Source organism: Lutra lutra, chromosome 13 (genome assembly GCF_902655055.1).
Source record: "Lutra lutra chromosome 13, mLutLut1.2, whole genome shotgun sequence".
Lineage (NCBI taxonomy): Eukaryota > Metazoa > Chordata > Mammalia > Carnivora > Mustelidae > Lutra > Lutra lutra.
In genome coordinates, this window is record NC_062290.1 from 13,761,844 (window position 1) to 13,786,339 (window position 24,496).

The 24,496-nt window shown below is 43.5% G+C and overlaps 1 long non-coding RNA gene across 1 annotated transcript; it reads left to right on the forward strand.

Annotated features, from left to right (window-relative positions):
* The first annotated feature begins 277 nt into the window (after positions 1-277).
* Positions 278-23,806, forward strand: LOC125084079 (uncharacterized). Its single transcript, XR_007122463.1, has 3 exons — positions 278-432; positions 1,912-2,006; positions 23,638-23,806. It is a non-coding gene; the product is annotated as an uncharacterized LOC125084079 (long non-coding RNA).
* The last annotated feature ends 690 nt before the right edge of the window (positions 23,807-24,496 follow it).

Genomic DNA, 24,496 nt, shown 5'->3' on the forward strand with positions numbered 1-24,496 from the left:
CAACAGACTAAGCAGTTTTGCAACATCTGGAGGGAGAGCATTACAAGCAGAGGAAAACCCAAGGGCAAAGTTGCAGAGCTATGAGTACACGTGGTGTTTAATGAATAGAAAGAAGCCAATGTACATGGAGCAGGGGGTGGGGTGGGGAAGGGAAGTGTAGGGGTGAGGTCTGAAGGCGAAAGCCGCGCTAAGGAGTTTAGATTTGTTCTAAAGATGGGTGAGTGACCCGGTATATATGCAAGTCATATTCCTCACTTCATTTAATTCCCTCAACGGATAGTGAGGTAACTGGTGCTTGAAAACAGAGAAAGGAAGATACCGAAAAGTTTAGGTTGGATTCAAAAGCCACCAAGCAAAGACTGAGCAGAGCCTGAAACCTGGATCTAAACTCCCAAGGACAGCATTGTCCTGTGGGTCCCCGCTGAGCACAAAGTAGGAGCAATGGCCGGGGCGGGCGTATAGGTCCGGTGTTTCTTTGTGCACATTCTAGGTACATCATGACAGAGGAAATGGAGAATGGCATATCCTAGAGGGATGTATTTCTTTCTTCCTTTTTAAAAATTTTTTGATTCCAGTATAGTTAACACACAGTGTTACATTAGCTTCAGGTGTACAATGTAATGATTCACCAATTCTGTACCTTCCTAAGTGCTCATCCTAAGTGCCCTCCTCACTCCCCAACATCTATTCCGCTCATCCCCCCACCCACTGGCAACCATCAGTTCGTTCTCTAAGAGTCTGTTTTGTTGTTTGCCTCTTCTTATCAGTTTGTTTTGTTTCTTAAATTCCACATATGAATGAAATCATACTGTATTTGTCTTAACTCTTGACTCATTGCACTTAGCATTACACCGTCTGGATCTGTCCATGTTGTTGCAAATGGCAAGATCCCATTCCTTATTACAGCTGAGTAATATTCTGTGTGTGTGTGTGTGTGTGTGTGTGTGTGTGTGTGTGTGTGTATCTCACATCTTTTATATCTGTTCATCCATCCATGGACACTCAGGCTGCTTCCATCATTTGGCTGTTGTAAATAATGCTGCAATAAACACAGGCCTGCATGTATCTTTTTGAATTAATGTTTTCATATTCTTTGGTAAATACCCAGTAGTGGAATTACTGATTCATATGGTAATTCTATTTTTATTTTTTGGGCAAGGAATGTATTTCTTGTTTTTTTTTTTTTTTTTTTTTTTAAGTTTATTTTTTGTAAGCTCTCTGCTCAGTGTGGGACTCGAACCCACCACCCTGAGATCAAGAGTCTAACATTCTTCTGAGTTAGCCAGGCACCACTGGGAATGCCTGCCTTCCTTCCTTCCTTCCTTCCTTCCTTCTTTCCTTCCTCCCTCTTTCTTTCTTTCTCTCTCTCTCTCTCATATTATTTATTTTTGGGGGGAAGGAGGGGCAGAGGGAGAGGGAGAAAAAGTCTTAAGCTGACTCCTCCCTAGGCGAGGAGCCTGACTCAGGGCTCTAACTCATGACCCTGAGATTATGACCTGAGCCCAAACCAAGCATCACACACTTAACCAACTATGCCACTCAGGTGCCTTGGGGAATGTATTTCTTAGTGGACCAGTATATGCAGCAGAAGTTCAGCTAGCCTTGGAAGAGGTTAAAGATTTCTGGAAGATGGAGGAACTAGGTCCCAAATCCTCAGGATTTTCAGAATTCTGTAGGATTAAAGAATAATAGTGACACTGCAGTAGCTCAGTTTTGCGGAACACTTACTATGTGCCAGGCACTGCTGTAAATGCTTACACACACACACACACACACACACACACACACACACCAGTTACAGGCAGGGGAGAAGGCAGGGACAAAGTTCCGGAGATACTAATAAGCCTGGCACGTTTGAGGAATTGAAAGAGGTCAGTGTACTAAGAGCAGTCATGCTTTTTCTCTTCACAGCCAGCCAGTGAGGAAGGTTTTATCATTATCCCCACGTCTCAGATAAGGAACTGAGGCCTACAGAGGTTCATAATTGGCCCAAGATCACACAGCGGGTGAGCAGCAAGAACTCCTGAGCCCGTACTTTCCAGCCATCGCAGGCTGGTATCTAGTGAGTAGACGATACGGAGAGCTCAGCCCTGGAAGGTGGCCGTTCTCAGCTTCCTCTTTGGTAGTTAATGAAGTTCAGAGACCATCTGTAATCTCCCAGTGTGGTTCAGTGAGCTGGGACTTGCATCCCGATGTGCCTGATGCTTAATTCCATGCTCTTCGCTTTACATTCTGCTGCCTCTTTGGCTCTCCAAGGAGGACCCGTCTCTTAAACTGACCATATAGTGGGCCTTTCCCAATCTGAAGTGCAGGGCTCAAAACTGAGGTCAACCTCATTTCAGGTGTTCTTGTTACTAATCCATTGCATTATTAAAGATTTGTTTATTTATTTGTCAGAGAGAGAGAGAGAAAGCACAAGCAGGGCGAACAGCAGGCAGAGGGAGAAGAAGGTTCCCTCCTGAGCAAGGAGCCCATTATGGGACTCGATCCCAGGACCCTGGGGCCATGACCTGAGCTGAAGGCAGACACTGGACTGAGCCACTCAGGCATCTGAATCCATTGAATTATTAATCACATTGAAAAAAAATAGCTCTCGAATCCTGCTGAGAGAAGGGTTATAGGACTCACGGTACAAGACCCTCTCAGAAGTGATAACCAGGAATGTGACTTTAAAGGCTAAAGCCACAACTTCTTCCATGAGCAAGAGCCAGACAGAGTGACAACCAGCAGGGAACAAGGCAGGTGCATAAAATGACTTTTAGGGGAACCTCATTCCATACTCAGAGCAACAGACCTCCTAGTCAGTCTTATTCTTTTTCATGTTTCCTCAATGATCTGACTCGTTCAATACTCATTACCTTTCATATCTCCCAAGAGACAGGCATATGGTGACTTTAGTTTTTGGCTGAGAGAATTCCCTGGTCATGCATGTACTCAGATTCTTCTGCTCTTATTGCTGTGAATACTTTTTCATATTCCTCATTAGTCTTAAGTATTTCTTATGATTATTTCCTGACGGCTTCTTCCAAATATATTACAAAGTATAATTATGCATGTGTATGTGTTTTGATGTGTTTGAGGGTGAAGGGACCATTTATAATGACTATTCTGTGTTCATGTTGAAGTTCTACTATAGCCTTTAATAACCATGAAATTTGTACAGGAACAACCTTTTGGAATCTAACGTTCAATGCCAAGATAATTAACATTTTAGACAATAAGTTTCAGGAATAACAGACCTACTGAAATGTTAGTTAAATTGGCATCTATATTTAATCTTGTTAAAAATTCTTTAAAGGTTTTTACTGCTTATTTTTCTAGAGCTTTCCAATCTTATGAAAAGAAATGAAACAGAGCTTTAAGGCGGTGTATTACACTGAATCTATGTAGTAGACTTGTAGTGTGGCCATGAGTCAATTATAACAAAACCCCCAAACTGTATGAACATTGTCTGTCAACCTATGATTATGAAGGTCTTACGGGCTTAAGAAAAGATTTGTGTCCACAGGGCTCAGAACTCATGAGGTTATATTATTGCTATAGATTATTACTTTGATAGATATTCAAGGGTAACCCTGCCAACCGTAGCCTGGCAGTGAGGGGAGATAATGGCTTCAGAAGCAGTCCTCAGCCAATACGGGATGGGAGCCAGGGAATAAATGTTCCAGCCTTCCATCCTTTGGGTGGACAGTTCTACTTTTCAGGAGGTACCAGGAGTCGAGATAGGAGTGACCTTGACAATGCACACTTAACATTGGCTTTTCTTCCGTCTCTGATTCACTTTCCCCTACTCCTGTTGCCCAGAATCACCTCACAGATAACCTGCACTCAAGTCTAAGTCCTAGTCTCCAGTTCTGCCTTAGGCAAAATCTAAACTAGGACATTTGGTACCAGAACTGGCCTGAGAAAACAGACCCATCACAGTGGGCTTCCTGACACGTCTTACCTATACAGATAACATGACTAGTGGCGAGTGGGGTGGCCTTAATCCATGGCACGTGATAGCACCCCAGTCGCAAAGGCTCTCGGTGGATGGGTTGGGATGAGGTATGAGTGAAAGGAGAAGTTCTGAGTTGGTCAGATGCCCAGCACTTGAGTGGTAGGGGGCGAGGATAATTCTAAAGATGATGGAGTTGGCTGGATGTCTGCCTTGGAATCTTTGTAGGAAAAGGAGAAGACATGCAGGTCAGCCAACTGTTACCTCAAGGGAAGCTGTAAAAGCCAGAAGGCTTGTTTGGCAGCATATGAAGAGTTTTGTCTCTCTGTAGAGCGGCCTTGCTAACAATCAGGCCTTCAATTTAATAATAAGGTGACAGGGCTGCCAGGAACCCCAGAAGGCACAGCTTCCACCAGTCTCCTATGCTAAAGTCAGGGCTCCAGGATAAAGCCAATTGCGAAGATGTGTCTGAGAACCTTGGGCCCCTCCCTGTATTCCTCTGAACCCATCCTGCTGGCAGGAGTGACAGTCCTTGCTAGGGGAGAGAGAGCAGCCTCCCTTGCAAGAAGGTCTTACAGAGCCCTTACCTAAGGTAGGCTGTGTTGAAAGATGATGTTTGTCCTCAAGATTCGACACTCTCTTCCCCACCCTCCAGCTCATGGCCTCCAGACCAATAACTGGGGTCAAGTCTCAGCATATGCCAAGAGGTTTAACACCTGCTAGGGAAGAAATAGATATTCACCAATAATTGCAGGTCATGGCTAGTATGTACTTTGCAGAACCAAGGGAGCATGTGCAGGAATGGATTTTGAGAGTATTGAGTTGGGTGAGGAGGTGGAGGAACAATATAAAACTGGTTAGCAACAGTGAAATGATTCTGGAACACTCTCCCATGATTCCAGATTAAATGTCCTGGTAAACAAACATGCAGCGGATTCCAGTATGCTGTTGGGTGGCTCCTTGAAGCTTAATCATGATATGGAAGCGTATGGAGGAAGGGGTCATTACGCTCAGAGAGTGGGCATGCTAGAATAGATTTATTACACGAGCTCAGAGAAGCTCCCTGCTGACTAGATTCTCAATGAGGGCTCAGAAGGTACTCCTTTTGTTAAAGTGACAAGAAATACACTGGGGAAGGGCACCAGAATCATTAAAACCTCAGTGGTGGTTGCCTTCATAGGTTGGGACTGACAGTAGTAGGAGCCATTGCAAAATTAATCTTCCTAGCGTCAGTGAGAGCAGTAAGATTTCCGAATAACAGATGCCAGTGGCAGCTTCAAAGCAGCAGATGCAAGGGAGACCGAACTGTTACAGTGAACAGAAATATGAGTGTCAGGCAAAGCATCTCGATTGGCAGAGATCTGCCGTGAGGATTAAGACTGTGATGTTCTCAGTGGTGAGACCAGTGGGTCACCAACTGGGGAATGCTTGATTTGTAGAACCAGAAAGAAAGTAAGACTTGATGAGCAAAAGACATGTTAGTTTCCACTATCAATGATTTCTGTCCCAGTTTTCGCATTTCAGTAGCTCTCACACCCAAAGCCCATCATTTGAAGGGAAGGGTGGGTCTCTGAAGGTAGGTTTCTGCGACCCTCCAGCAAGTATGTACAGGACACGTTCCTTCGGTTCTTTCCCAAATAGAAGGACACACTGGGGAGGTTTCTGTATGAGTCCTGTTCATTATAGTACAGAGTCTAAGCTCAAAATGTTAAGGGCTCCCCATTATATTCCTATTCAGTTCAGTTCCATAACCCTTGTAAAAACCAGATGGATTGTTGCTATAAAGGTGGGCTATATAAACAAACCAAGGTATCCCCGCTTATAGCTGCTCTGATATATGTGGCATCTTTTTTTGTTACAGATCTGCCACTTTGTATATGGCTATTGGTGTTGGGGAATGCATTTTTTCTTTCCCCAGTTCTGTCAATAAAGGTTATCCAGGGTGTTCACAATGTGGAACCAGCAGTGATACACATTTATGGACTTGGACTCAAGTTCTATTAACCCTCCTGATTGCTGACACAAAATAATCTCCATGGACCCTGACCATCTTGATATTTTATAGCATAACATAACACATTGGTCCATTATATCACTGATACAATGTTAATCTGACCCGGGGAACAGAAAGTAGCAAACACTGTGGATGCTTTAGTCAGAGTTTTTTGCTCTAAAGGGTGAAAGATAAAAGGAATTTTATCTTTCATCCTTTAAAGCAGGCTGCCATATTGGGAAAGTTATTAGAGATCCAATTGTCTGGGGTATGCTGGGACATCTTCGTTAAGTAGAAAGCCAAATCGTAGCACCTTGTAACTTTAACCACTAAGAGGGAGGCTCAGTGCCTTTTGGCCACTTGGATTTTGGACAGTTCTGAGTAAAGACTGGAGCTAGAAAGGACTTTACTATAGTTTAGGGTTATACCACAATCTGCCCTAAACCTTGTGCTAAATGATCCAGCAGACCCAGTAGTGCTGGAACTGTCTATGTGAAAGGGGGTACTGTTTAGTCTCTGACAAGCTCCAGTAGGAGAATCGCAGCATAGACTGATAGGGTTCTAGACGCACTCACTCCTCCTGTAGCGGACATCCACTGCCCATAGAGAAGAGGTTCCATGATGGCTACCATGATACTGTAGAGATCGAGCACCTGACCATGTGATACCAAGTGATGATGACAGTCAGGTTGCTCACCTTGGGCTGGACATCGTCACGACCACTGAGTCATAAGGAACTGCCACAATCCATTGTGCAAAGGGAAAATGGTTCATAAAGACCAGGCCCAAGCAGGTCTACAGGGTGTCACCTGTGTGGCACTGGTGCCTTTTCCTTGGTTCATGGGGATGTTCTCATGGCAGCTTCCAGATGATCCAGTGGTAGAAGAGGAAAGCTCTTGTGTCTGGTTCATGGGCGGGTTGGATCAGTATATTGTGGAAAGAAGAAAATGGACAGCTGCCACATGACAGTCATTCAGTATTGACCTTCAAGGACAGAGTGAGGGGAATCCTTCCAATGGACAGAGAAACAACTGGTACACTTGGTTCTTCGCTTTGTGTGGGAGAAGCATCCAGAGATATGGATACGTACAGGTTTCTGGGTAGGGCAAATGGCTTGATTAGTTAGTCAAGGACATGAAACTAGCAGTAATGGAAGATTGGAGACATGAAGGTGGACCTATAGGATTGAACACAAGGGCATCTGCTCCAGATGCTCAATAACCAGACGGACAGGATGACTTACCCAGGGGATATCAGCCAGTGTCTCTCCCTGGCCACCCACTGCCTGAACATGGAGTAGCTATACTGGTAGGAAGGGAGGCTCTGCATTTTCCCAAAGAATGAGCTGCTCTCACCAAGGTGGACCTACTGGCTGCTGGCTACTGCCAGTGCTGAATTTCCAGCATGTCAGCCTCGGGGAATGACACTGCTCCCTCAGTGGGCTGTGACACCTCGGCCAGCTGCTTAGTGGCAGGTTGGGCACATGAGGCCTCTTCCACCTTGTAGGTGACATTTCAGACCATATCATGCCCGTCTATATCTGGGACTTCATTCTGTTTAAGGTGAAATACTATTTCTTTTGAGAGTAGAAACATGAAAAGGATCTATAATATTCTTTGAGGTATTTCTGGTTTAAGCATAATTACTAACAATTTGGCCTCATTCCCTCTGGTTCTTCCTTTTAGTGGACATGAGGCGGGACAGTGACCCATTAGCATCTCTCATAGGAGAGCCTTTATTTAAAAAAGATTGTAAATGGCTTCTCCATAAATAAAAAGTCCCAGTCCCAACTTCTCCCTCAGGTTTTCCTCCATATATAACCCCCTCTAAATTTATTTTATATTTTTTATTTTTATATTTTTAAAGATTTATTTATTTATTTTTATTTGACAAAGAGAGACACAGAGAGAGAGGGAACACAAAGTAAGGGGGGTGGGAGTGGGAGAAAAAGGTTTCCACTGAGCAGGGAGCCCGATGTGGGACTCCATCCCACATGACCTGGGATCATGACCTGAGCCAAAGGCAGACACTCAGTGACTGAGCCCATTTCTAGCGTCACTTTCTTATCATAAGCACATGGGTGCGCTAGGAGTTTGCCTCCTCTTAACAGAAGAGATTCTGACATTTTGAACCATCTCTATAGTAACAGTAATTAAAGCAGTGTCTGGTCACTTCCTGCCTGCTAGTCACTAAGCTAGGTGTTTTTCATGAGGCATTTTATTTACTTTCCAGAAAAATTGTGCAGGGTAAATGTTACAATCACCACATTGTTGATGAGGACACCAACATCAGAGAGGTAACTTGCCCACTGCCGGTCAGTTGTGCAGCTGGGATAGTGTCCGCCTGTGGTGCTCAGCAGTGCATACAGGACTCTCACTTGTCTTTTGAACTTCAGAGCTACATGATCCTCTGGACCAATTCAATTCATTATACCCCAAGAATTACCTTTCCTCCCTTCTTTTTCATCATAAATTTTTAACACTAGGCCCCCTCTGTTGGAGTTTGTGTAACTCCTACAGGCACTGTTGTAGGTTTTGGCTCATTTACTAGCAACAAAGATCACATATGCTTTGATAACTCAAGGCTGTTGTCTCTGCATAACTTGGTGCAGAACATTGGGAAATAAAGAGAGAACCTGTCGGGCATCCGGGCTTGATGGATCTGGGAAAGAGCATTCGCAGGAAGCCTTTAGGAGGGACCACAAGGTGCAGTTATACCACCATTGGCCACCAGATGGCAGAGGCGCTCAGGGCAGCACAGCAAGGAAGCTAAAGGTGCTGGGAGCTGGGCTACAGGTGAGGCTCTCGCCAGGTTTGAGAGCCAAAGGCTGAGGGGATCCTTAACAGCATTCTCATCAGCGAGGTGCATTTGTTTCCACACATGTAATTTAGAAATATAGAGAAAAGGATTCCTTGGTGACTTTCAAACAGGCTCATTTTGGTTCTGATAAAGGATTTATGCCAGAAAAATGAAATCTAAGAGTGTGTGTTTGTGTTGCACTTTGGAGGTGGGGTTCACTGGAAGGGATAGTTTCAGAGAAACAAGATCAACACGGAAAAGGAAGAAATGGGCCAGAGAATCACTAAATGTGATCAGCAGAAAAGATCCAGAAGAAGCAATTAGTGTCTTCAGGGGAGTTTAGTAATGTGAGTGAACTTCCATTGTGATGAGGTTTTAGAAGGGGCTTCTTTTTTTAAATTTATATATTTATTTTTATGTAAGTAGGCTCCATGTCTGGTGTGGAGCCCAGTGTGGGGTTGAACTTGTGACCTGAGCTGAGATCAAGAGTCATTCGCTTAACTGAGTGAGCCACCCAGGTGCCCCTAGAAGGATTCTTAACATTTTTTTTTTTTAATTTGAGAGAGAGAGAGCTTGGGAAGGCAGGGATGGCACAGAGGGGGAGGGAGAAGAAGGGGAAAGAATTTCAAGCAGACTCTGCACTGAGCACAGAGCCTGCCCGGGGGCTCGATCTCACAACCCTGAGATCATGACTTGAGCAGAAACCGAGTCTGATGCTCCATCGACTAAGCCACCCTGGCGCCCCAACATTTTTTTTAAATGCCACAGACCCATTTGACAGGCTGGTGAAATTTGTGTGTCTTGTGGTAGACTGTGTTTTACGAAAGTGGTCTTAACTGTATCTCGGGTCTTAGTTTTTTCCAGAAGTTTAGTTCTTCTCCATCAAATGATGGAGTCTATGTACTTTCCCCAAGAACCTGGGTAGGTCTCCGCGACTGCCTCAGTTAACGGAGTAAGGTGAAGTGCCACGTGACCTTGAACATAAGTAGTAACAAGCAGTACAGCTTCTGGCTGGCTTTCTGTCTTGGGACTCTGAGCTGCTTGTAGAAAGTCAGGCTACCCTGAAGCTACCGTGTTAGACCACGTGGAAATATCACTTAAAGACGGAGATTCTGGAGGGATTAAAGGGTATACTTAACATTATGAAAATAAATAAAATAAAATTTAAACAAGTAAATAAAAAAAAGATAGAGATTCTGAATGAGTCCCACCTGTCCTACCCCCAGCTGTTCAGGTCTTCCCAGTCTAGGTGCTAAACCTATAAATGGATTGTACCAGGCCCAGCTACTGTCTGTGTTTTCTTGAGAAACCCCAAGCAAGAATTGCTTAGTGGAGCTATCAGCCACAGAACCATGAGAGTAATAGTAAAATGACCATTGTTGTTTTTTTTTTAAAGATTTATTATTTGTTTGAGAGAGAGAGAGAGAGAGAAAGAGAGGGAGAGAGAGCAAGGGCATGCAAGTGGAAGAGGGGCAGAGGGAGAGAGAGAAACTCCAAGCAGCCTGTGCACTGAGCACAGAGGCTGACAGGGGGCTTGATCTCAGGACCCTGAGATCACGACCCGAGCCAAACCAGAAGTTGGACACTTAACTGACTATGCCACCCAGGTGCCCCCAGATGACCACTGTTTTAAGCTATGAAGTTTTCCAGTGATTTGTTACATAGCAACAGGTAATGCAAATAGACCCTTTTCCAGAATACTCTTTCCAAATGCTTAAAATAGAATATATAGGATTACAAAGGAATATTAAAAACCCAAATGATAATACATGTGCTTCTTTATCAGTGTATTAGATAAGCTCTAGTGCTGGATATAATGACTACTGTAATTTTAAAGTGTTGATGAGCATCGATGATATCTGGAGATAATCTGCACGACAAGAATTTTTGTCTGTATAATGAAAATATGATATAACAATATTTGTTATTTTTTTTAATAACAAAGTCACAGGTATTTCTATTACTATCCTGGACATGCTGGTTTTATTAATTATAGAAGGAGATACTAAATTTTAGTTACAGATGAGTGAAAATAGAGGAGTAAAGGTACAGTTTTTTTCCCATCCAAGTTTATGGATTGCTTTCCTCCACTCCCACACCTGATTGGGAACCATTGGAAGTGGGTGCTTGTAAGAAACTCAGAGATTATAAACAGTCCTGTCTTTTCTAGATGGTGGAAGGGAGGGGATGTGACATTAAATCTTTGCCTAAGATCATGTATGTGCCTCTTTGGTAGCCTTTCTCTGTAATTGTCTTGCATTCCCCCTTTCATGGATCTGTCTGCTTCTCTCTTTTTCAACATTGCCTTTTTTTTCCCTTTTTTTTTTTTTCCTGTGATCTTTCCTAGTCATGGAATTAAATGGAGATCTTTAAAAACCAAAACTGTATGAACTCAATTCACTTCTTTCTCATTCTTGCCCATAATCCAAGGTCTCCTTATTGGGCACTCAGTGTTCTCCTTTACACGCTGTGATTTTCCACATGAGCTTTCTACTTATATTTAACAGATCACGAATCCACATATATCCTGTGCCCCAGTCCAGAGTGCTCTGCACCCTCTTCCATTTATCTAAGGTGGTATCACCTGAGAGCATCTAACGAAAAAAACACAATCTATCCAACAAACGGTGTTGGAAAAACTGGACAGCAACATGCAGAAGAATGAAACTGGACTACTTTCTTATACCATACACAAAAATAATTTCAAAACAGATGAAAGACCCAAGACAGGAATCCACTGAAATACTGGAGGAGGACACAGGCAGCGACCTCTGCGACCTCGGCTGCAGCAGCTTCTTGTTAGACATGTTGCCGGAGGCAAGGTACACAAAAGCGGAAATGAACTACTTCCGTCAAGATAAAATGCTTCTGCACAGCCAAGGAACCAGTGGACAAACTAAAAGACAGCCTACAGAATGGGAAGAGATATTTGCAAACAATGTCTGATAAAGGGTTAGTATCCAAAAATCTGTAAAGAACTTCTCAAACTCAACACCCTTCCACACGTAATCCAGTTAAGAAAGGGGCAGAAGACATGACTAGACACTTTTCCGAAGAAGACATTCAGGTGGCCAACAGACACATGAACAGATGCTCAACATCACTCATCACAAGGGAAATAAATAGAAATCGAAACCACAGTGAGATACCACCTCACACCTGTCAGAATGGCTAAAATTAACAACTCAAGAAACAAGAGGTGTTGGCGAGGATGCAGAGAAAAGGGAACCCTCTTGCACTGTTAGTGGGAATGTAAACTGGTGCAGGTACTCTGGAAAACAGTAGAACTAACCTACGATCCAGCAATTGAGCTACTACGCATTTACCCAGAGGATACAAAAATGCAGATTTGAAGGGGTACGTGTACCCCGATGTTTATAGCAGCATTATCAACAACAGGCAAACTATGGAGAGAGCCCAATACCCACAACTGATGAATGGTTATATATATCCATTTTATATATTATATATAAATATTTGTATTATTTGTATATTACATATATAAAATGGAATATTACTCAGCCATCAAAAAGGATGAAATCCTGCCATATGCAAAGATGTAGATGGAGCTAGAGTGTATTGTTCTAAGTAAAATAAGTCAATCAGAGAAAGACAAATATCATATGATCTCACTCATATGTGGAGTTAAAGAAAAGAGATGAACATATGGGAAGGGGGGAAAAAAAGGAAGAGAAGGAAACAAACCATAACAGACTTTTTAAAAAGATACATATTTATTTAAAGATTTTATTTATTTATTTTAGAGAAGCAGGGAGGGGCAGAGGGTGAGGAAGAGTCTTAAACAGCTTCCGTGCTGAGGTGGAGCCTGATGTGGGGCTCAATCTTACGACCCTGAGATCCAGACCAGAGCTGAAACCCAGAGTCAGACGTTTAACCAACTGAGCCACCCAAGCGCCCCATCGTAAGAGGCTCTTAACAATAGAGAACAAACTGAGGGTTGATGGAGGGAGGTGGACGGGGATGGGCTAGATGGGCGGTGGGCACTAAAGGAGCCACTTGTTGCGATGAGCCCTGGGTTTATAAGTGATGAATCACTGAACTCTACTCCTGAAAACCAATATTGCACTGTATGTTAACTACCTAAAATTTAAATTAAAAAAAAAGAAGAAAAAGGAGGGGAAAGAAGGTAGTATCACCTGGCCTCATGCCTAACCTAGACTAACTGGGGGCAGGTCTTGAGAACTTGCCTTGTAACAAGGTGTCCCGGGTGATCCGATGGCTCTGAAAGTTTGAAGGATTCTGGGTCTGAGCCTCACCCTCGCCGAAGGTCCACGCAAGGTCACCTTCTGGGTGTGGCCTCTTCTGACCACCACAGCTGCACCCCGCTCCAGACATTCCCTTTCTTAGTATTGCTACTTAGCCTGCTCTGCTTTCTTTTTTTTTTTTTTTTTTTTTTTTTAAAGATTTTATTTATTTATTTGACAGAGAGAAATCACAAGTAGGCAGAGAGGCAGGCAGAGAGAGAGGAGGAAGCAGGCTCCCTGCTGAGCAGAGAGCCCGATGCGGGGCTCGAACCCAGGACCTGGGATCATGACCTGAGCCCAAGGCAGCGGCCTAACCCACTGAGCCACCCAGGCGCCCCCCTGCTCTGCTTTCTTGATGCAAACTTTCCAGGCAGAGAGAAAGAAAAAAGAGGAAGAAAGTAGCGAGCATCTGTTAGATGTCAGACTCTGCAAGATCCAGTGAAGCAGATGCAGTTGGCCTTGTTTTATAAATAAGGAAGTTGAAACTCCGAAAGTTGCGTAATGGGTTCAGAGTTATGCAGCTAGTAAATAGTCCAACTCAACTTACAGCCTTGGTGTGTTTTGTTGTAGCTTCAGAGCCTCTGTTCTTCTCAGAACATAGACCTTATTCAACTTAGCCTCAGGGTTGAAGCTTAGCCACGTTCATTTGCTAAGTCCTAATACATGTTCCTTTTCTGCAATAACCCGAACTTACCCTTGAGCCTTTACAGATCTCTTTCTCATTTCCTGCTGAACCACATTCGATGAACGTCTTTCTAAAAGATCACACTGATCTTATTTTTTGACCTAGATGCCGGATGCACAAATCTATCTCCAGCCCATGTCTCCCTTTTGAGCTTCAAACCCATATGCTCCGATGCCTAGTGCCATTTTCATAGATAAATTCAACTAAAATTCAACAAGCTGAATTTTTGGCCTTATTTCTCACTATCTTTTTCTACAAACGACCTCAGTCACTGTGCCAGATTCTGTGGAAGGGCTCTTTGATGATCTCTTCCAGCCTCTATTAAGTGGTCTTCTCCAATGCGGAAACTAGAACATTCTTTCTCTTTTCTTCTACCTCTAAATTTTGCAGGACCCCAGGGCGCAGTCCTATACTCATCCTTAGGAGGTCTCATTCAGGTCAAAGATACTTAATAGCATCTTTTTTTTTTTGCTGATGGATCCCAAATTCCTCTCTCTCTCAGCCAGATCTCTCCCTTGAGCTTCAGACTTGCATATTTGACTGCACATTAGCAGTCTCCATCAGGGCGACTAATCAGTGTCTCAAGCTTTATCTATCCAGAGGAGAGCATTGAGGTCCCGGCAGCCTAAATGCTTACCTTCCATGTTGTAGATGACTTACCCTCTATCCCATTCAGATCTCTGCTTGGAGAAGCCTCGCTCTGCCCATCGTTTCTAAAATAGAGCACACACCCATCGCCTTAACCCGTCTAACTTGATTCCCATGGTGTTTGCTTGACATTAGGTTATTAGATACTGAGTTAGTTATTGCCTGTTCCACTGCAGTGTAAGATCCACTATAAGGTAAGATCTCCAAGAGCAGGAACTTGTTCACTGTTGTTCACTGGCAGCGTTCCTGCACTTAGTGCAAGAAATATTTCTTACTCTTATACCTGTTGGGCTGGCAGAAAGAAATGGCTACTTAAGATGGCGAAAGTTCCCGCCACAAAACCTGTGCTCGGACAGGAGAACAAAGACCCAAGCAGGAATCTGACCCCCCCCCCCCACCCCCCGCCCTGGGCTCCCGTGGACCAATGGGACCCCGACGAGCGGGAATCGGAGACCCCTGCCCCGGGGCTCCAGTGGACCCATGGGACCCCGACGAGCAGGCGAAATATCCGAATAAGGGAAACTTTGCCAAAAGAGCCCTGAACTCCCCTCAAGACCCCTTAAAAGCCCCCTTCTCCCTGCCTTGGGCGCGACTTGCGCTGCTCTGCTTTCCAGAGTGGAGGAACCTCGCCCGAGGGTGCCCACCTCCTCCCGGTGCAACTTTCCTGGCTCCCCTCCTCCTGAGCCCTGAAACTTCGCCGGAGAGGGCCTTCGATAAATCTTGCCTTGCACCCACTTTGCCTGGTGTTGTGTTTATCTCGCCGGAAAAATTTTAACAATACCCACCGCCACTTTCTTATTACAGATTCCCCATCATCTCTCACCCGGCTTGCGGTGAAAGCCTAAATGCTCTTCGAACCTCGAGTTCCGGGTATCTTCTAAACTGAAGTCACTGTGACTTTTCTAAAATGAAAAGCTCTTTGTCCACTGCCCTTAGGCTTTTCAGGGGACGTTCTGTGTTAGTCTGGACTCTGGATCTCAAGCAACAGAAGCCTCCAACCTCCCAGCTCTTCTGGTTGATTCCCCTCTTTCAGATTTTGGCTTAGTCATACTTCCCTTGAGGGTCTTTTGTGACCATCATTGGGGTAGGTACCTCCTGCAGTTCTTAACATTCCAGACCTTCTGTGTTGTATTACAAATGCCGGTTTTGTGATTGCTTCCCTCATATCGGAAGTAACTGCATGAACATCTAAATTATTCACCATTGTATCTTCCTCACCTCCATTGTACCTGACATGTACGAATTGCTCAGTAAATATGTATCAAGTTAATGAGTCCTCTCTGCTTCAAATTTCTACTGTCATTGACTGCTCCTTCTTCCTCTCTCTTCCTTCTCCATAATCAGAGCTGTAACAACATCTGGCCGCTCTGCCCCAGGGCTCTGAAATTTAGCTTGTGCCGCATTTTAAAATGACTGTGCAACTGATTCAACAGCATGTGCGTGCACTATCACTACACTTAACACTTAGTTAGCAAGAGTAATAGTTAAAATGGAAGCTACCAGATGGTAGGTATTATCAATAACACTGACACGTGAGCCAAGACATGAATCACAAAGTTAATTTGAGGGCATATTTTGTGCCTCCCCTGGCACTAAGATTGCTAGTTATAGCTCCACCTGGAAGTACCATTCTACACAATAATTTCTGGTGGCAGGATCTATTAACTTTATTCACTGTATGCGGGCACAAGAAGGTAGAAAATATATGCACACTGCAAAGTTGTGGGAAGGATAGATCATGGATCTACCTTTCTGTATCTGTCTTGTTAATGGGAAGTGTTAGGATTTTAGGTTCAGCCAAAAGATGTTATGGCATTACTTCCTCGTGGTGATCTGCAAAGATTCATGAGATGCACAAGATGGGAGAAACGTGTTCGCCAGCAGGTACAGCCACCTCTAGTACCCTCACCTATAAGGCTTACAGAAACCTGGGTCAGTGCCAGGAGAGAGAACATGTACTCTTCTGGACAATCAGTCAGAGCTGCACTAGCCCTCAATGTCCCCAAGGATGTGGGTGTCTCCCAGGTCTCCAGTGGTGCACATCAGCCTGCTGTTTTAGCCAGAAAAGCATTAACGTACGGAGTCCTTCCTGCAGAAAACTAAAACAGGAAAACACTTTCTACTTGTTTACATAGCTTGCAACATTCAGGATTCCAGACTTCTCCATCATTGTCTAAATTTTTCTTGCTGGCCAAAGTCTTTTTAGTCAGACTCCAAGTCACTTCTGAAACTCAGAGGTCAGTCACCAACCTTCCCATTCCTCCTGTTTCTTTGCTCTTGTGCTTCTTTCATAGACCCCAAGTCTCCTGTCTTAGAGACGTGTAGTTGTCCCAAGGAGTTGGTCACACCATCATGCCGACCTGGCTTCTTGCTTACCCCTGTCGTTCTCCCAGAGACGGGCCTTGTGATGAAGCAAAGGTCTATGGTACATCACACCATAAGTTCCCCCTGTGCCCCCTGTAAGCTATGGAGGCTCAGACTTCTCATTGGTACACTGGAGAGATAGCAATAGCCATCTCACTTGCAAAATGTTCCCTCTGGAGCTTCTAGAAACCTTGTAACTGAGTATCGGCACGAAAATTGTCCCATCCCTCCTTGACTAATGGAGTCATTTGTCTCTTCCTGATGTGTTGTCCATATGGCCCCAGTTTACTGACTACAGAGACGTTTCTTTTAAATGAATGAAGGGGCACTAACCACTGAAGCTTCTGTTGCAGTTGTAGAAGAAAAAACGTTATTAACAAGGAAACAAACCTGGTATTTTGAGGATCAGGGGAAGACCTCAGATCCGCTGGCCCTTCGGTGTGAAGTCTGATAAACTGATCAGAGGAGTAGGCAAAGAATAAACTTGTTAGCTGAAGAAATCTTGAATGGATAGGCGCTTGAGTGGGAGGTGCAGACTGAAAAGATATGATTGCATGTCTATAGGCCATCTGTGTGTTTTAAGAGAAATCATGACTGAGAAACTGTTAGAATGAAAGGAAGATAATAGGACACTGAAATGTCTCTCTTGAAATCGGATTCATGTAAACCAAGTGTTGGGTGTGCTGACCTTGAAGGGAGGGGAAATGCCATACCTTGCATGATCAAGTGTATTTGTTTCCCATGACTGCTATGACAGATCATGTTAAAAGAAAGCAAATGTGGGGCACCTAGTGGCTCAGTTAGTTAAGCATCTGCCTTCAGCTCAGGTCGTAACCCTGAGATCCTGGGATCGAGCCCTGCGTGGAGCACGCCCCCTCCCCCCAGTCCAGCTCCCTCTCCCTCTACCCCTCCTCCCCCTGCTAGTGCTTACTCTCTGTCTCTCTCTCAAATAAATAAATGAAATCTTAAGAAAAAAAAAAAGAAAGCAAATTTTTTGTAACTGTGTGTAGTGATGGATGTTAACTAAACTTATGGGGTTGACCATTTTATAATGCATACAAATATCAAATAATTATGTTCAACATATGAAACTAGTATGTTATAGGTCAGTTGCATCTAATTTTTCTTAAAGCCAATTTATCTTAAAATTATGGGTGTTAGAGGTCTAAAATGTGTCCGCAGGCCTTTGTTCCTTCTGGAAACTCTAGGGAAGAATCCGTTTTCTTGCCTTTTTCTCAGTTTCTAAAGGTTGTCCACTTTCCTTGGCTTGTGACCCCTTTTTTCTGTCTTCAAAGCCAGCATGTATCATCTTAAAATTCCCCTTTGACCTTCCTGCTTCCCTCTCTTATAAAGACCCTTGTGATTACATTGGGCCTACCCAGCCAAATCCAGGAAAATTTCCTAACTTCGAAATCTTTAAGCACATCTACAAAATCCCTTTTGCCACGTTAAGTAACATATTCACAGCTTCCAGGGATTAGAATGTGGACATCTTCACGGGGAGGCATTGTTCAGCAAACCACATCATGGATGTGAAAATTGTTTTTATTCTGTGACTTTTAGGTCAAGTTGGCATGCAGGTAGTAAACTGCTTCAGTGGTGGTCACTGTTTGTCATGACTTGGATTTCTCCTCTAATTTTCCTGGATTACACAGAGCTAGGAGAGCATTGATCATATAACCAGGGTCTATCTTCTAGATATTCAGCATTAATTCTTTTTTTTAATCTAACAACACCAAAGAGGTATCAATGTCAAGCCATAAAATACTAGAACCTAAAGAGATCTGAGAGATTATGTGACCGATCTTCTTCATTTTATATGGGAGGAGAATGAGGTGCAAAGACACCAAGGTGACTTGCAAAGGTCAGCAGGAGCCCAGGCTTCCTTGTTCTCTAGTCATTACATCACTGGGACTTCAAATTAAGTTAGGGAAGCCTATGGAATTAGTGACTGTCCGATCTTGTCATGTTTCCCTGTGATATTGGGTAAATAATGTATGTTTAAAAAAACAACAGAGGGCTCAGTTGGTTGAGCGACTGCCTTTCGCAAAGATCATGATCCTGGAGTCCTGGGATCGATTTCCATATCAGGCTCCCAGCTCCATGGGGAGTCTGCTTCTCCCTCTGACCTTCTCCCCTCTCAAGTGCACTCTTTCGCTCTCTCTCTCACAAATAAATAAATAAAATCTTAAAAAAAAACACAACAGAATTAGAAGTATCTTCACGAAGTTCATTGATCTGTTTAACAACGGGGCTAATGCATAAAGTGACAGTGAATAATGGCAAATGGATTTAAATCTTAGGATGAAGAAACTTTCTCCTTAGTAAGTTCATAAATATGGTCTAAGAAATATAGCTGAAATGAGTGTGGAGGGAGATGTTTTGTTTCCTTGGACCTTTTTTTTTTTTTTTTTTAAAGAACGCTAGTTTTTCTTCAAACTTTATAGAAGAACAATTATTGAGGGCCCACTGTATATGAGATGTTGTTTTAGGTTCTGAGAAGAAGACAAAAAAAGAAGATTTTGTTGAGATTTTTTATTTACCATATGGATTTCTCAAACTCCTGACAACACAGAGAAAAACATCTTAAAAAATTGAAACACAGTAATCTGGCTGTTGCATAAGTAGGGCCCTGAATGAGAATAATTGAACATCAGTCCAAGTGTACTCGGAACCCCCTAAAATTGCTTGTGGAGGCGAATTTGTTCCCCTGCTTAAAGTGAATTGCTTCAACTCCCAGTTAGATGAGCCAAAGCACTTAGGTATGGTTAAGGTATGGAAATCCAGAATTTGGACAAATCCTAACGCAGATGGGAGACAGAAGTGCCAACACTTGCCCTTGCCTGAGCTCTTTGCCATAGTTCTCAGAGGCCTGGTTTGCTTAGTTGTGGCTTATTTTCTTTATGGTAAAAGCACTTTGTCCTGTGGCCTAAGTTACCCCTCAAAGAGCCAGGCAGTTTGCTTTGGAAACCAAATGAACACTTTCAGGTCTCCTGGAGTCTTGGGATACAGTTCATTTGTAACCGTATTTTGGAATGTGGAAATCTTTAAGAAAACTAGTTAACTAGAGACAGTGTGCATAATTTGACTCAAGGAATTACACTTTTCCTTCTTGGTAGCTTTGAAATCACCAGAAGGGGAATTAAGCAGAAAGAGGAGAGACATGGTGTTGGAAAGGATGTTTCTGGAAGGAGTTTGGAGTGGGGGAGAAGGAGTGAGTCACCTCGAAAATCAGAGTTTTTTTCACACCACAACTTGCATGACCCGCAAAGGTCTGAGGTGTTGCAGATGGTAGCTTGTTGTCTTGTGGTGATCAGGTGAGATGTGGGGGGATGGGCTGATCCATCAGGCAACTTGGAAATGCGCGACTGGCTCAGAAATTGCACAGGGGACTGTGGCAACAGTAGGTAGCACTCATTCCAGAAGACATTTTCCTCTTCTTGAAGCAGTCATCTTGGGTCTCTGTGCAGCCTGAAATGGAATACCACTGAATTCCTCCTAAAGGAAACACAAGAGGTAGGAGTTGGCTCAGTCAGTAGAGCATGTGACTCTTTCTCGGGGCCGTGAGTTCAAGCCCCACGCTGGCTGTAGAGCTTAGTGGAAAAAAAAAAAAAAGAGGTGGGGCGTGAGGTCCAGTCTGCCTGGCTTCAGATGCTTTAAGTAACTAACAGGTTAAAAAAAAAAGGCAAAGCAAAAATTCTAGGTTTATCAAGACACATTTTGCCTTTAAGAACTCCCACCTAAGTGTGTTCTGGATGGGTACACTGCAATACAAAAGCTTTGAAATTTCAAAACAAAATAGCTTTCAAACTCAGATGATAAAAGCCATGCAGCTGCCACTGACTGTGTGGGACTTTCTGAAGCGTTAGCTGCTGGGAAGTTCTCTTCCTCATTCTCCAGCTTAACCCAGGTCATGAGTTACACAAAGGGCTAAATCCGCAGAAGGGGTCGTTTAGATGTGTAAGTGCTTCTCAGAAATGGACGCATGTCCTTGATCTCACTTAGTTTTCACCTGATTACAGAAGGAATGCATGCTGCTGCAGACAATGTGAAAAATACAAGTGTAAAGTAAGTGACAGTATTGTCCTGTAATCCTCGCACCCCAAGCTTCGCCGGTCTGGAGGGAGAACACGGAGGGGCAGTTCCCCAGAGGCAGCAAAACACAAGATGGTTGGAAACATGGGAGAGCAGTAGTCCCCCAGCTGGAGCAAAACCCGCAGTTTTGCCTCCCACCCCAGGACATTAGATAACGCCCAGAAACATTTCTGTTGTTACAACTTGGAAGATATTACTTGCGGGTGGTGGGTAGAGGCCAGGGATGTGCTAAACACCCTACTATACGTAACAAAGAATTATCCTGCCAAAGGGTCAGTAGTGTCCAAGTTGAGCAACCCTATGCAGAAAGCTATCAAAAGTGTTAAGTTCCATTTCTGTTTGTCTCACAACAAAATTTCCAAGTTAGGAAATGGCTCCGCCCACAACACTAGTCAAACCAGGTCCTTGATGCACCAAGAACTATGGTCAGTAATCTGACATGTCAGCTCCCAGAGTCTCTTCTGTGCAGACTAGACTGCCTTTAGTACTTGTCTTGAAGTTACACTGTGTCCGTAACAGTCTGTCCTTATTTAGGGAGAGAAGAGCAATCACTGTGAGCATCTCATGGCTCCAGGGGGCCTTGGTCCCTTTCCCATTCCACAAGGAAGGGGCTCTGAGTGGCAGAGGTGGGAGCCTGAGGGAAAGGGGGGTGGTTAGGGAGAGGCCACAGGCTAGACAAGCTGAACAAGATCAAATAACCTTCTTTTTTTTTTTAAGATTTTATTTATTTATTTGACAGACAGAGATCACAAGTAGGCAGAGAGGCAGGCAGAGAGAGAGGAGGAAGCAGGCTCCCGGCTGAGCAGAGAGCCCGATGCGGGGCTCGATCCCAGGACCCTGGGATCATGACCTGAGCTGAAGGCAGAGGCTTTAACCCACTGAGCCACCCAGGCGCCCCTCAAATAACCTTCTTTTTTTTTTAAAGATTTTTTATTTATTTATTTGTCAGAGAGAGAGGGAGAGCGAGCACAGGCAGACAGAATGGCAGGCAGAGGCAGAGGGAGAAGCAGGCTCCCTGAGGAGCAAGGAGCCCGATGCGGGACTCCATCCCAGGACGCTGGGATCATGACCTGAGCCGAAGGCAGCTGCTTAACCAACTGAGCCACCCAGGCGTCCCTCAAATAACCTTCTTAATAACAAAACCCATCCCACGGGATCCCCGAGTTCTCTTCTCTCTTTACTAACTTTGATCTCCTCTAACTTTTGTTCTCTCCTTCCAATTCCATTCAGGAATTTAGAGTTTTGCTTCATGGAGGTTTTTATTCATAACTGGGATGCCATACCTACTGTTTAGCAACTGAGTTTTCTTCTGCTCAGCAATGTTTTCAAGATTTTTCCCATGTTAACAAAGGGATCTAGTTCATTCTAAACGTTGCATAGCATTCCATGGCCTGAATACACATCATAGTTTAAATAACGCTCTCCTATAGATAATCATTTAGGTCATTTCCATTACTTTATTATTAAATATAATACTCTAGGGATAACCCCGAGAACATGGCTTTTTGTGTCATGTGTGAAATATTTCTGTGCAATAGATACTGAGAAATAGAATTGCTTTGTAGAAGGCCGCATTCATTTAAAAGTTCAATGGAAATTCCCAAATTGTCTAAAAAAAAATGCTATACTAGGGGCATCAGGGTGGCTCAGGGGGTTGAGCGTCTGACTCTTGGTTTCAACTCAGATCGTGATCTTAGGGTCCTAACATGGAGCCCCGCGTCAGGCTGTGCTCAGCAGAAAGTCTGCTGGAGGACCCTCTCTCTCCTTCTCCTTCTGTCCCTTTCCTTGCTGGTGTGTCTGTGCTCTTTCTCAAATAAATAAATAAATCTTTAAAAGAAATACTAAACTAATCTAGATTTTCACTGGAAATGTATGAGAGTTCTCATGTCTCCATATTGTCACTAACCCATGATATTACAAAGCTTTTCTAATTTTTATCATCTGATGGGTCAAAAATATGTATTTCTGTAATTTTGCATTTCTTTGATATTTACTGATGGATTGAGCAGCTTTTTGTCTTTCAAATTTTGGGGTTGTCATTCATTTTATAAATTTTATAAGATATCGAAGTCTTCAAATTTGTTGGTCATTTCCTTTACAATCTGTCTTTTGGGTTTTCAAGAGACCTCTTCTCTTTCGAACTTCAGATACTTTCTTCAGGATTTTCTCCTAACATTTTCATCCTTCAGATTTTTGCATTTACTCTTTAACCCGTGCAGATGAGGCTGGCTTCTGGGCGTGGTATCCATGGAGCAATTCGGACATTTTCTAGGATCCCAGGCTCTGGAATTGGAGTATGTGCATTTGCATACTGGCTTCGATGCTTACTGCCTGCGAAACCTCATGCACATTTCTGAATCTTCCTAAGCCTCAGGTTTCTCATCTTTAAAATGAAAATAGTGACAAGATCCTTGGGGCGCCTAGGTGGCTCAGTCAGTTGAGCATCTGACTCCGGCTTTGGCTCAGGTCGTGATCTCACTGTCATGAGATGGAGCCCCATGGTGGGTTCTGTGCTCAGCAGGGAGGAGTCTGCTTGTCCCTCTCCTCCTGCTCCTCCCCACTCCTGTTCTCTCGCTTACTTTCTCTCTCTCTTGCAGATAAATAAATAAAATCTTAAAAAAAAAAATGGGGATAGTGACAAGATTCAGCTCATGTCATTGTTTTGTTTGTATAATGTAACCCAGTAAAGCCCTTAGTACACCATTTGGCATGCAGTAAATGTTTGGTAAATGTTTGCTTTTATAAAAGGATTTTTCCTACACTCGTTTCCAATAACTTTTTTTGTAAGTGTCAAGACTTACCTCTTAGGTGAGTCTTTTTCATACAATACTGACCAGGTTTTGTTCTGCAGGTTCCAAAATCCAAAAGACATCCATGGAAGGGCATTGAAAGGTTGCATAATCTACAAAGTATACCCCCAACATCTCCAAAGATGGGAGAAAAAAGAAGTAAGGGAAAATAGGAGTGAGACCAGCGAGAGAGAGAGAGAGAGAGGAAGTGATAATGGTGATTTTCAACTTAAAAAGGTAAGCAATATTTTAAAATTCTAAAAACTCATATAAATTATAATTATTTTTATTTTGAAAATGGGAGATATGTCAAAGCATATGCTATATTCATGATCTAGAAACCCCCAGAACAGATACTAATTAGGTATGAAGCCAGGTGATCTAAACAATTTAGTTGGTAAAAATTCACTGAGTTCAGGGTGCCTGGGTGGCCCAGTGGGTTAAAGGCTTTGCCTTTGGCTCAGGTCATGATCCCAGGGTCTTGAGATGGAGCCCCACATCGGGCTCACTGCTTAGCAGGGAGCCTGCTTCCCTTCCTCTCTCTCTGCCTGCCTCTCTGCCTACTTGTGATCTCTCAAATAAATAAGTAAAATCTTAAAAAAAATTTTCACTGAGTTCTTCAGTGCCTAATTAAAATCAAACCTATGGAGTATTATGCCTCCATCAGAAAGGATGAATACCCAACTTTTGTAGCAACATGGAGGGGACTGGAAGAGATTATGCTGAGTGAAATAAGTCAAGCAGAGAGAGTCCATTATCATATGGTTTCACTTATTTGTGGAGCATAACAAATAGCATGGAGGACATGGGGAGTTAGGAGAAGGCAGTTGGGAGAAATTGGAAGGGGAGGTGAACCATGAGAGACTATGGACTCTGAAAAACAATCTGAAGGGTTTGAAGAGGTGGGGGGGGTGGGAGGTT